Source organism: Heterocephalus glaber, unplaced genomic scaffold, assembly GCF_053883595.1.
Source record: "Heterocephalus glaber isolate CG9 unplaced genomic scaffold, H.glaber_assembly_v1.0 deba00000613, whole genome shotgun sequence".
Classification (NCBI taxonomy): domain Eukaryota; kingdom Metazoa; phylum Chordata; class Mammalia; order Rodentia; family Bathyergidae; genus Heterocephalus; species Heterocephalus glaber.
This window is the reverse complement of record NW_028258152.1, coordinates 2,931,262-2,944,101: the sequence shown is the minus strand read 5'-3', so window position 1 is coordinate 2,944,101 and position 12,840 is coordinate 2,931,262. Positions and strand designations below refer to the sequence as shown.

The 12,840-nt window shown below is 38.3% G+C and overlaps 1 protein-coding gene and 1 pseudogene across 5 annotated transcripts in view; one reads left to right on the top strand and one right to left on the bottom strand.

Annotated features, from left to right (window-relative positions):
* The window catches only part of Fhip1a (FHF complex subunit HOOK interacting protein 1A), a 260,320-nt gene that overhangs the window by 97,065 nt on the left and 150,415 nt on the right, over positions 1-12,840 (top strand). The gene's annotated exons all lie outside the window — the stretch shown is intronic.
* LOC110346593 (proteasome subunit alpha type-1 pseudogene) lies at positions 10,460-11,089 on the bottom strand (annotated as a pseudogene).

Genomic DNA, 12,840 nt, shown 5'->3' with positions numbered 1-12,840 from the left:
CAGTTGCAGTGAATGGGCCTTTCAAGGAATATCCTTTGCTTCCTTGGAGGTCATTGTTCTTTTACAAGTAAAATGGGCCGCGTTGACTTACTCTGTTCATGTATACTCCCTAGGTGGATGTTTTCCATATAGTTTGTTTTGAGACCTGGAGATTTCCCTAACCCCTCATCCATGGTCTGGACTGTGTATGGGCCCTGGGCCTCATCAGCATGCTCAGAGAATTTATATTCTCGAGCTAAAATGTGAAACCACAAGCTTGTGTGGATTTTATCTATAGCTGACAATTGAGAAAATAAAGGAAAGAAGGAAAAACGTCACCATTTTTGCTTTTCAAGTAGCACCCAGCCACCTGACTCCAGGCATTCTGCCTCACAAGCTTATCAAGAATGTCTCTACTCTTGAGGTTTCCTTTTTAGTAATTTTCTACATCCTGGTCCCATTTCTGTGCTCACTAGATGTAATCCCTACTTGTCTCTGCTGTATTGGAGCTGAGCCTGATCTCTGTGATCTCTTTATGGTTGTGATAATCTTGACACTTACTGTCACTACTTTACCATTTTAATATGTGTCATAATTTTTAAAAATGTAACAATGTTGAAAGTTTGGAGGTTGAGAAATACTCTGGTGAAGTTATGTTTAGCTCATGTGTAAATTCAGGAATCATCTCTACATATGACTGTAGCGGCCCTCCTGCCTTCTAGGGTTCCATTTTTTGATTGGAAATGCAGACCACCAACACAAATATGACCTAAGACAGTTGTCTCAAGGACTTGGAAGTGTCCATTTGTAAAGATACTGAACCCAGTTGGTGGGGTGTATCTCAAAGGTACAGACTTGTACTTATGTGAGGGAGATCCTGGGTTGAGTTCTCAAAACCTAGGAGGGTGGGAGGAGAGGTTGTTTTTTCCTAGTAGCTCCAGGGTAGGGAGGAGGGGGCATGTAAATAAGAATGGCTGAGCCTGGCTCTACTTCCAGGTATTTTAGAGACCCAAGTGCTTAAACTGGAAGCCCAAACCCACCTATTTAACACAAAGTGCCAAAACTGTAATTAAACTTGAATACAGTACTGAGGTTTTAGCTTAGAAAAAAACTGTTATCTGATGCTGAGGTGCTGGAGTAACTTGTCTCACAGTACCATAGGTTTGTCACTATTGCTCTAGGGTGTTTCATTATCAATCTTCCTCATGCTACCTCTTTGTAGCTCATTAAAAGATGAAGGCTTACAATCTTCAAAATGAAATGTTAAAAGGCAAATGTATTAACTGCAGATTCTGCTACTGTTTATAGGCCTTCAACTATTTTCAGGTGCAATTTTTGCAAAAGGACTTTATGGGCACCATGAGGTGATAGGTCTCCCACCACCTCAGCAGCTATTAAGTACAGTAGCTGCCCTCTTCCTATGGTGCCTTGCCCCCTCCCCTGTGTGACATCATGCCAAGATGGTTGCTCCCACCAAAGAACAAACCCTTCTTCCCAGCATGCCCCTGTTCCAACCTAGACAGTAACCTAATACTTGCTCACCTCCTACCACCTAGTGACATCACCGGCTCCTCCATTCCCTAGTCACTACCTCACTCAACCCCGCGTCAGCCCCTACAAGCCCCACCCCAGTCTCTATAAAAGACTCTCCCTGCCCCAGCCATATTGCTTTTGTCTCTCCTTTGTTCAGAGACAGCCTGGCAGATCTATTCCCCTAATAAAGGCTTGTTGTGGCCTGGTCTGGTCTTGGTCTTCGGCCCTTTTACCTGACATGAGGTAATTATAAAACACTGTTTTATTGACTTGTAATTGCAGGTTTAGGAAATGACCAAAAGGACACAGGGAAATTTAAAAATTTATGCAGAGGAAGGAGCAGACTGCATAAAGATTTCAATCAGTGGGAGAGGGAACCTTGAGGCTACTCTATTTTTCTAGGTCCCCAAAGGACTACTTTGATGTGCTAGAACTCAATGAAAGAAGAAAATTTTCAGTTAAATAGCCAAGAAACTCTTCATTTACTATTTGTTATGAAGTGAATAGAAAAAAAATCTCCTTCCTCTTTGATTGGATTGAGATTAGCCATTTTCTTCCAGTAGAATCCTTCTGTTTCAAGAAAAATTAGGGATCTTAAGAACGGTGTGTCATCTGAGTTGAATAGTACACACTTCGAAGGCATTCTGTTTGGGTTTGAATCCTTGCTTTGTCTGTTACTTGAGGCAAATTGCTTAACCTCTCTTGGCCTTAGTTTTCCTCAGCTACAAAACAGGGAAAATAATAATAAACGTTTTGCATAGGATTGTTTGAGAACTATTTTAGTTTACTTGTGAGGTATTTAAAACTCTGCAGGCAACACTATAAACTACTTTTGAAGCCTTAGTTGCTATTGGTCTTTGAGTTAAGGACCTAATGTAACCAAAGATATTTTTAGGATATTCAAGGAAGTATGTTCAGACATTTCTAGAAAGAAAAATAATCTAAGCCTATTTTTTGAAATACCTTAAGTCAGAAAGATAATAAAATTGTCAAAGGTGTTAAATTATGTATTTTTTCAAATAGGTTACTCACCATGGACACACCAGCATATACTTTTATGTTTAAAGTATTTTTAGCTGACAGAAATTGCCGAGGCATTGAAAAGTACTGCTGCTGCCACCCAGGGTTGTTGGGGATGTCAGGAATGTGGATTAAAATGGCATTTAGTTAAGTTAAGGTTTCGCTGTGGAAATACTGATTTGCTGAAGAGCATAGGAATGAAGCTCCTCGTGGGATTCAGTTTTGGTGTGGTTATCAAAATACACAGACTTTACATTTCAGCAGTAATAAAGGCAATATAAGCGCACAAATTTAGGTCATTTTGTAGGATAAACTGGTCATATATGGAGGGGGCAGTTTTTCTTTATTTTGGTCAGTAGACATGAGTTCAGAAGATTAGGCATTTTAATAAGGATACAATTTAGATGTACAGAAACATTTCCAAATTAAATTTGCTTTTCTAAAATGCCAGAAGAAATTCCTAAAGCTTTGTCTCAAAATAGCCTATATATTTTGTGTGTTTATAATCAAATTTATCTGTGTTAACATGTACGTGCATGTATATAAAAGAATGTAATTATGGCAGAACACAAATCAAGGAGAGAGATTAGGGATTTGTTTTTGTTAAATAAAAATACAGCTCCTTTCTGTGAAAGTGGTTTTCTTTAAGCATGCCCAAAAGTATGAATGGCATTCTGCCAGTTGATTTTCTGAAGTGAGGGGGTCCTGGGGGTGAAACCCAGTGCCTTGGCATGCTAGGTGAGCGCTCCAGGACTTCGATGTACTCCTGCTCCTGCCAGTTGACTTTTTAATAGATGAAACAAATGCTGAATTGATTTTTGCTGTGGTTATTTATGTAACTGATTTTCTGTATGAAGGTAAAAGTTTGATTAATTACCATTAACTGTGACATTTCTGTGGATAATAACTTTTTTTTTTTTGGTGTCTTTCCCTTTAATTTTTTTATTTTTTGGTACCGGGGATTGAACTTGGGCCCTAGCGCTTGTACAGCAGGAGGCAAAACCACTGAGCTAAATCCTCGGCCCTTTCCCCTTCTTTTTGAATAAACTGGAAGGTAGGTAACTAGGTTCCATAAAACACTCTGCCATAACATTTTGGAAAATAAATGCATCGTCTGTAGAAGCATAGGGTGGCACGGTTGTCAGGTACTTAGGTGGGGCCCTGCTGTCAGGATCTGAATCCTTAGTCATTTTTCTAGGAGTTGGTATTAGGTCCTTACAGTGCCTGTTCATCATCAAGGTGGTTACTTCAGCTTGGAGCTCCAGTCTGTCACCACTAGTACCAATGTGAGTATGAAAACAATCCAGGATTAAACCTATTGTTTCATTTTGGCAACTCTTGCTTATCTAGTCACTTGGCATCATTGCTGGTGTTCATGAAATTAGTGTTGCATAATTTTGGTAACAACATAATTTATATTTCTACACATTTTCTCTATTTGATTTCTTTAATAATAACCATTGTATAGGCATTCATCAGTTATGATGAAGATTAAGTCCTTGTGCAGTGGTATTAAATGGTACATGAAACAGAATATCAAACCTAGGCCTTCCTAATCCAAGCTTGTTGAGCCACCCCCCGTCCCCCCTTTTTGATATGGATCTATCTGTGTTGCCCTGGTTGGCCTTCAGCTCCTGGGCTAGTGATCCTGCCGCTTCAGCTTCCCAGGTAGTTAAGACTACAGGTGTGCACCACTGTCTCTTTATATGCTTCTTTATACAATGTTGGATTTGTTTTGCTAATATATTCATGAGGATTTTTGCAACCATGTTCATGAGATAGAAGTGTATAGTTTTCCTGTCTTAGTGTCTTTGGTTTTGGTATTAGAGTATTAGAACAAGATAGGAAGTATTCCCTCTGCTGTTTTCTAGAAGCGGTTTTAGAGACTTGGTGCAGTTTCCCTCTTCCATGTCTGGTGGAATTCACTAGTGAGCCTATCTGGTACTTTCTAATTTGGAAAGTTAATAATAATTGACTCAGTTTCTTTAATATATATCCAAGTGTATTTAAATGATCTATTCCTCTTTGAGTTTTGATAAAATCTGTCTTTCAAGGAATTGGTCCATCACATTTAGTTTATTAAACTGTAGACAGTTTTTTATAATATTCCTGTATTATTAATTCAGTGTCAAAATGATCAGTAATGATGGCCCAACCTTTATTTTTAATATTAATAACTCGTGTTTTTTTGTCTTAGTTATCTCGGCTAAAGAAGTGTCACTTTTGTTGATCTTTTTAAGGAAGCATCTGTTGGTTTAGTTGACATTTTCTACTTATTTTCTATTTTCAATTTCACTGATTTCTGCTCATTTTTATTATTTCTCTTCTTCTGTTTACTCAGACTCCAGTTTGTGCTGCTTTTTAGTTTCTTGAGGTTGAAGCTTAGATTATTGATTTTAGACATTTCTTCTTTTCTAATATGTGCTGTAAATTTCCTAAGGACTACTTATACTTCATCTTACAAATTTTGTTGTCTTTTATTTTCACTTAGTTTAAAATCTTTAAAAATTTCTCATGAGATTTATTCTTTGACCTCCATGCTATTTAGAAGTATGTTGTTTAATTTCATCACATGCTTTTTTTGTTCATTAGCACAGTTGTACATTTTACAAGATACAACTAAAGAATTGTCTCTCCTTATAATTGTATGCATTGGGCTTCTGATACAATGGAGAGTGGAAAGGAGGAAAGGAAGCAAAGACTGTTGAGTTATTCTTTCTCTAGTTATCTGTGCTTGTTTTCAGGTGGACTTGAATCTGACAAAATACTTATATAAAAATGAATCATTGCTAAAATGATAAAAGTATGTGATAAAATGCAGAAAACAATTATATCAGAAGACTTGTCCTGTCAAATATTATTAATTTCTCCTGGTCTAAGAAAGGACTCAGACAGGAGGTAATTTTGGATTAAGGTTTCTGATAAGTACTGTAATTCCCCATCCTTAATTTTAAAAATGAGCTGATATTTTATAAGGAAAGTTAAAGAATTTATTTGAAGTATTATTATCCAAATGATAAGTTATCTCACCATTGCACAGAAGTGGGCTGCAATTATATCTAGAAACAAGTTTTTACTTTTTGCACATGATTCTCATTTTTATTTCCCTCTTATTTATATTTACCTTGTCTACTCTAAAAAGATTGAGAGGGAATAGAAATGTAGGATAAAAAAGACAAAACTTTGAAAGTGAAAATAAAGGAATATAATAAACTAAAGCCCCTGAAAATACTTAAACAAGGTCTGCTTCTGTTACTAGATATGGACTATAAATTTGGATTTGAGCTTCATTGGAACAGCTGAATCAAATAAAGGGAGAGCAACTTGAAATCTCACAGTGTTCTAAGAGCAAATATCCTAAAGGTCCTGAGCCTCACTAAGCTGGAGTTAGAATCTGGGTTAATGGTGTTACCTTAGTTCCCAGTGTATTTTTTCTGATTTCTGTCTTTTTCTTCCTACTTCAGATACTTGACAAGGCAATCATTAGATTCAGATCATTTTTTAAAAACCAGGCCACACAAATCATAATTTACTGATTATCTTACATATGTCTTCTCCAGTAAGATCAGATGTTCAGCTCTGGTAGGTACCTGATCCAAGGACTTGTTAGTGAGTCTAAAGATTGGTAAAAGGTGATATGAATGAAGCATTTCCCCCAAAATACTTTTAATGCAGTCATTTACAGGTCACACAATGTCTTTTTCTTTTCCTTTTTTTTGAGTCAGGGTCTCATTATATGGTTCAGGCTGGCCTTGAACTCACTGTATTCCAGGCTGCCCTTGAACTCATGCACCATGTCTGACATACAGGTCACATGATGTCTTTATCATTTAAAAACACACTAGTCCTCAAGGAGCCTTTTTAAGAACTGAGGCCTGAGAGAATTCCTTTTGAGGGTCCTTGAGAAGAGGATAGTGGATGACTAGAAAAGCAGCATTCTCCTAACATCTCTACAGCAGCCACAGTAATGCTACTTATGTGGCCATTACTTGTTATGTTCCTCAGTTCAAGGCAACCACATAATGTCAGAATACAATTTAGTAGAAGTGATCCTTTCAGGATATGGAGGGAAGGAGGTTGAAGTATGAAGCTCTGATGATTAGACAGATATAATTTACATGACAGAAGTTTTCATCCTCCTTTTTAAATGGAGATAAAATTCAGAAAATATATACTTAGCCACTTTAAAATGTAAAGTTCAGTGGGATGTAGTTTATTTAAAATGTTGTACAGATCCCAAGCTCCTAGGGCAGAGAAGCTGAGCTGGTCCCAGGACCTGGAAGGAAGCTCCCCTGCCGCCATCCCAAGCTCCTAGAGCAGAGAAGCTGAGCCGGTCTCAGGACCCAGAAGGAAGCTCCCCCGCTGCCATCCCAAGCTCCTAGGGCAGAGAAGGTGAGCTGGTCCCCACACCTGGAAGGAAGCTCCTCCACTGCCATTCCAGGCTCCTAGGGCAGAGAAGGTGAGCCACGTGGGTACCAGAAGCAACGCCCGTGCCCCATGGAAATGAGAAGACACGTAAACAAGCCTCAAAAACAGACTTCTGGATCACCTACAGCAACCCCAAAGGGAAACGAGATGGAACAATCTGATACTCAACTACCTGGATTCTCTGAACTGACAACAAAAGAGGATCTGAGAAAAATGAAATCAGAAATAATTACTCAGATAACTGCAAAGATTGTGCTCATGGTGCAAGACATGATTAATAAATCTAGAGAGGAAACAGATAAAAAAAATAGAGGATCTGAGGAACGTGATGGAATCCCAACATAGGAAACAAATGGAATCCATAAAACAGAGACAAATAGATTTCCAAGAGATTAAAAACTCCATCGAGAGTCTGCACAGCAAAATGAACCAATGTGAGGATAGAATTTCAGATATAGAAAAAAAGATTGCAATTAGTGACCAGGAAAAGAAAAATTGCTTTAAAATTGTAAAGGAACACGAGAAATCAATCCAGCAGCTGCTAGACGATGCAAAGAAGAATAACATAAGACTGATTGGAGTCAATGAAGAAAGAGGAGAGAGTGCAGATGACATAAAAAAACTGTTCACAGAAATGATGGCAGACAACTTCCCAAGCAGGGGAAAACAACTTGACACACAGTAATTAAGAATGCTAGTGTCCCTAGAAGAGGCACAGAGGGAAGTAGGGAGATGGAGTGGGTTTGTATGACAGGACTGCATGACTTTTCGTGACTCATTGCATTTGAGAAACTCAGTTTTTATTTAATTTTAGAATATCTAGAGAGGCACAGCAACCTCTTGGGAATGTAAGATCCAGTAAAGACAAAGCAGGCACAGTAAGTTAGGGGAGAAAAACTCTGGGTGACCAGCATTATCTTCTGAGGATTGCTGGCTCTGGAATTGTTAAGTTGTTAGCTTTTTACCCTGGACCAGAATCTGACGCAGCTAGAGGTTCCTTATCAGAGCACCAGAATTAAAAATAAGTGGTGGCTGTGGGTAGCTCCAGGATGGAGCTATGAGTGAAAGAATTAAGGGTAGAAAGAACATGTCCCTCAGGTGAGTAACAGCACACCTCTTATGGACCCACAGCCTTTGGTTGAACCAAAAATTCAGCAGTATATTTGTTTAGAAAGGCTATTGGCATCAAGCTTTTGATTCTTATAAGGCTTTGGATCATGGCTAACCCAAAATTGGTTATTTGGAATTAGAACTCACTGCCTTCTAGAGCCAGGTAAGGTCGTTCTCTCAGGATTGGCTTGACCTGTCAGACACAGAGCAGATCAAACGAGCAGCTCAAAGATTGGAAAAGTCTGTTTCCCCTCCAGCCAGCTCTTACATCTTTCCCCTGTCCCTGGCCATCCCTCCCTAAAAACTGCTTATACCTTTGAAGGAACATTCCTCCTGAGGCTTCTGCCTAAAGCAGTAGTTTTCCCTCCTTTGGGATTTGAATGGAATTCTTCTCTGTGGGCAGGTATTTAGCCTCTTTGTGAAGAATACAAACAACCTTAGCTGTGGGTCTAACCTTGTAAAAATGAATACTTAGTACACATTACTCCAGGAGAGTAAATGAACTGGGAAGCAAACTGACTCTGTCAGCCCTTGGCATCCCTGGAAGCATTTATTAAGCTCTTTACCTTCATGGGGCACTGAGCCAGAGATGGTGCAAAACACATTAGCAGAGGTGACTTCTGACCTTGGAGACTGAGGGGACCATTTGTGAGCTCATTCTTGTGTGAAGTGTGAAATTTACCTCTGTTGTCATTCTCAGCTGACAAACAAGTAAATTGTGTGGAGGCAAGGAATAATGGTGGTCAGCAGAAGGCTAGCATGCCAGTGGACTGCACCCAGGCCACCACCTTTGTCATACTCTGTTCCTTTCCCATTGAGCTACTGGAAGTACATACTTTTAAAATACTGCATTGTACATTTAAGGAGGTGTACTTTCCCCTCACTTTTACATATCTCTGACTGGAGTATTATGATCTAGATTGGAAACATCAGTTTGGTCAAGGGGTGATTTACAACTTGGTTGGGCAGAAACCTTTAGGAAGGCCCAGTATGTTTTCTAACATCTGCAAGTGTCATTAAACCTGGCTAGTCCTAGACAAAGAAGGGAGAACTGGTCTGTTCTCTCTCTTCCCTTTCCTTTTCCGTCCCCCTGCATACCTCCTGCTGCTGGTGCTTTTTTTTTTTTTTTTTTTTTTGGTACCAGGGATCGAACTTGGGACCTTCCCCTCGTGAGGCAGGCAGCGGCACCACTGAGGTAAATTCCTGGCCCTCCTCCTGCTTCTTTTAGCTGCTTTTCTTCGCACACGGCCTGCGGCCCTCCCTGATAGCATTAAAAAAAGAATCTGATTTAATTTTAGATGAAAGAAAAAGAAAAGTTGTATAGATAGTATGGAGAGTTTCTGGAGTACCTTTCCCGTAATATTAACCCTTTACTTAACCTTTCAGCAGTCTGACAGTGATTTTCATGGAGAGCGTTGTTTGAACTTTTAAAAAAATTTGCTAGGGGAAAAAAAATTTTTCCTAGGGTCCTTGCTCTTCTCAGGATGCAGATAATATGGTTCCATTTTCTTACTTTTAAGAAGGTAACAACAGCAATCTAGAGTGGGTTTTAGTGACTTGAAGTTTTATTTTCTCATAAGACTTTTAAATTTAAAAAAAGTTCTGATAACTTCAGTTACCACAAAGACACTACGTTTTCATATTTTTTTTATTAGTACATGTTTGTAGTACATAATTACATTCCTTGTGTGGAGCTGGCACTTGCACGCAACACATCTTAATTCCTTCTTACATACCTTTTCCCTCCCCTTTCTCCTCTTCCTCCCCTTCCTTCCTCTTCCCCCATCTGTTGATCCCCTTCCCATTTGAGAAAGATCTATCTCTCTACTTCCTATTATCACTTATTTTGTTGTGTATTTATAATTTGGGTTTCTCATATAAGAGAAACCATGTGATATATAAGCCAATTTATTTTTTTCCACATAAAACATTAGTACATGTATCTATACTTTATGGAAAATGATTATATAGATCCCCTCAAAAGAAAATGTATCCAATTACATTACATGGTTTCACTGAAGTTCCTTGGAAAAAACAAACATCTGTACTGATTCCTAAAGCATACCACTTCACCACTCTGCATTTTTGTTTCAAAGTATAGATTATTGTCATAAGCGTGTATTTTTACATTCTCAAATTTAATAATGCGCACGTAGGCTGCTTCGTCACTTTCTGTTCCTTTGGTGGTTCTTCAGCTTTTTTTTTTTTTCTTTTACAGGTTAATCAGCAGGTTGAGAGCAGGCGTGCCTTTCTCTGAGGGCTTTCTCAGAAGACATTCCAAGAACAGAGGCACATCATTGTCATAGGAGATCATAAACTCCAAGTCTTTACTATAGTGCCAATTGAAATATTCTTTGTAGTTAGGATTTGTCTGTTACAGCACACAATGTCAAACCAGTTTATTGCATTCCATAAACTCAGACATATCTCTCCAACTTAGTACGAGTTGATATCGAATGGGTTCTAGTGAACATAGCTCTGCAGTCAAAGTAGATAGCTGATGAGTGGGTTTAGAAGACAGCTACGGTCACCACTATACCACCAATGTACACTGATGGACAGGTCTGGAAAATGCGAGGGCGGGTATCATTCATTGTAACCAAGCATAAGCATCCCGTTGTATTGGTATCTGGATCTTGCTTCTAGTTAGAGATATAAGATGAGGGAAGGGAAGTGGTTTGTCAAATATAAATCTGTAATCCAAACAGTCTTGGTGCATAAAACTACATTACAGCCTCACATCAGCAGGAAGCCCCACAATTGAGATACCAATATGATTGTCAACATGGAGAATTTTTTTCTGATGAGGTGCAAGATTTGACTGTGCCCTCTTCAGTGCATCCAACGCTGCATGTGTTTTTAATTTCAGTCCAATGGTGGCTGAACCTTGTTTAACAGCTTTCATTGCATAATCAGTTTGTTGAATCCTGCTGTGAGGGCTTTAAACAATGATGACATTGTCATACTGGTTGCATACATAGTTCCTGGAGGGACCTGGATGTGAGCCTTCACAGGCCATTTCTTTGTATATTTTTTTACATTTAAAAAACTAAAATGTAGCTGGAAGTGGTGTTGCCTGCCTGTAATTCCAGCTACTTGGGAGCCTGAGGCAGGAGGATAGCAAATTTGAGGCAGCCTTATAAGAAGGTAATAAGGGCTGGTGATGTAGCTCAGTGGTAAAGTGCTTGTCCAGCTTGTGTGAGGCCTGGGATTCCATCCTCAGTTTGGCAGAAACAAAACAAGACTAAACTGTGGTTTTTAGATGCTATAATAATAGCATATGTGTAATAATAGTGTATGTGTGTGTATAAACATATCTTTCCATGTCAATAAATATTTCTTTTCACAGTTTTTCACCATTTTATATATTTTTTATCATGAGAGATTTCAAATATAAAGTTGAAGGGATATTACATTAGACTTAACACCCATAATCTAGATTCTCTAACATTGTTCTATACTTATTCTTTGTCTTTATACATTAATATATCTAAATTTTTTGATATATTTCAAAGCAAATTGAAGTTACTGTGAAATATCCTCCATGTGCTTCAGCATACTTATTAACTAGGGTTAAATATTTGTTTGCAGTTTTTCTTTTGATACAAAATTTGTACTCAGTGAAACGTGTGCGTCTTCAGTGTATATCTGCTGAGTTTTGACCAGCACATACACCTGCGTAACCCAGAATCCGTCATGATAATAGATGATACATTGGGCCGGGGATTTAGCTCAGTGGTTTTGCTGCCTGCTGCGCAAGTGCAAGGACCCGAGTTCGATCCCTGGTACCAAAAAAAAAAAAAAGATGATACATCATCGTCACCCGTATTTCCTTTGTGACTCTTCCTGGTCAGCCCCCTCCTCTGTGTTTCCAGGGGTAACCACTGTTCTAATTTTGCCCATCATAGTTTAGTTTTGCATGTTCTATGTTGTCATAAAAAATAGTTTTATGTATATTCCTTTTTATATGGTGCTGCTTTCATTCAGCATGCCTTTGAGATTCATCCAGGTTGTTGTATATTTTGGTAGGGTTTTTTGTTGTTGCCAGGTAGTATTCCAGTGTATGAGTACACCACAGTTTCACTGTTTTCTTATAGTGGACATCTGGGGTAATTTCATTTTTTTTTAGCTATTACGAATAAGGCCTCTGTGAACATTCTTCTAGTTTTTTGTGGTTGTGTATACAGATACATTTATACACAGATACATTAATATAATATTAACATTTATATGTGTGAAGGTATACATACACATGTATGTTGCTTTTAGGTAAATAACTTGAAGTAGAATCACTTGATCTTAGGGTGGGTGTCTGTTTGCCTTTACAAGAAACTGATGGGCCTCTTTCCAAAGTGGTTGTTCTGTTTGACTTTTCCACTAATAATGTATGATAATTCCTGTTGCTTCACATCCTTGGCATGTGAATCTTTTTAATTTTGATCATTCTGATTCATATGTATTGACGTTGAATAGTTTTTATGTGCTTATTGACCATTTGTATATCTTCCTTTGTGAAGCATCTTTCATTTTAAAAATGGGGTTGAGCTGTTGAAGTTCTTTATGTGGGTACCATTCCTTTGTTAGATATATGTTGTGCAGCTCCAGAGTCTCATTTTGTGACTTGCTTATTCATTTGCTTAATGATGTCTTTGATAAGAAATTAAAATTTTGACAGTTATACTTATTCTTGTTACTGTTTTCTGTAACTTTACCCATTCCCAAGTCATGATCATATTATCCTTTGTTTCCTGTAAAAGTTCTATGATTTTA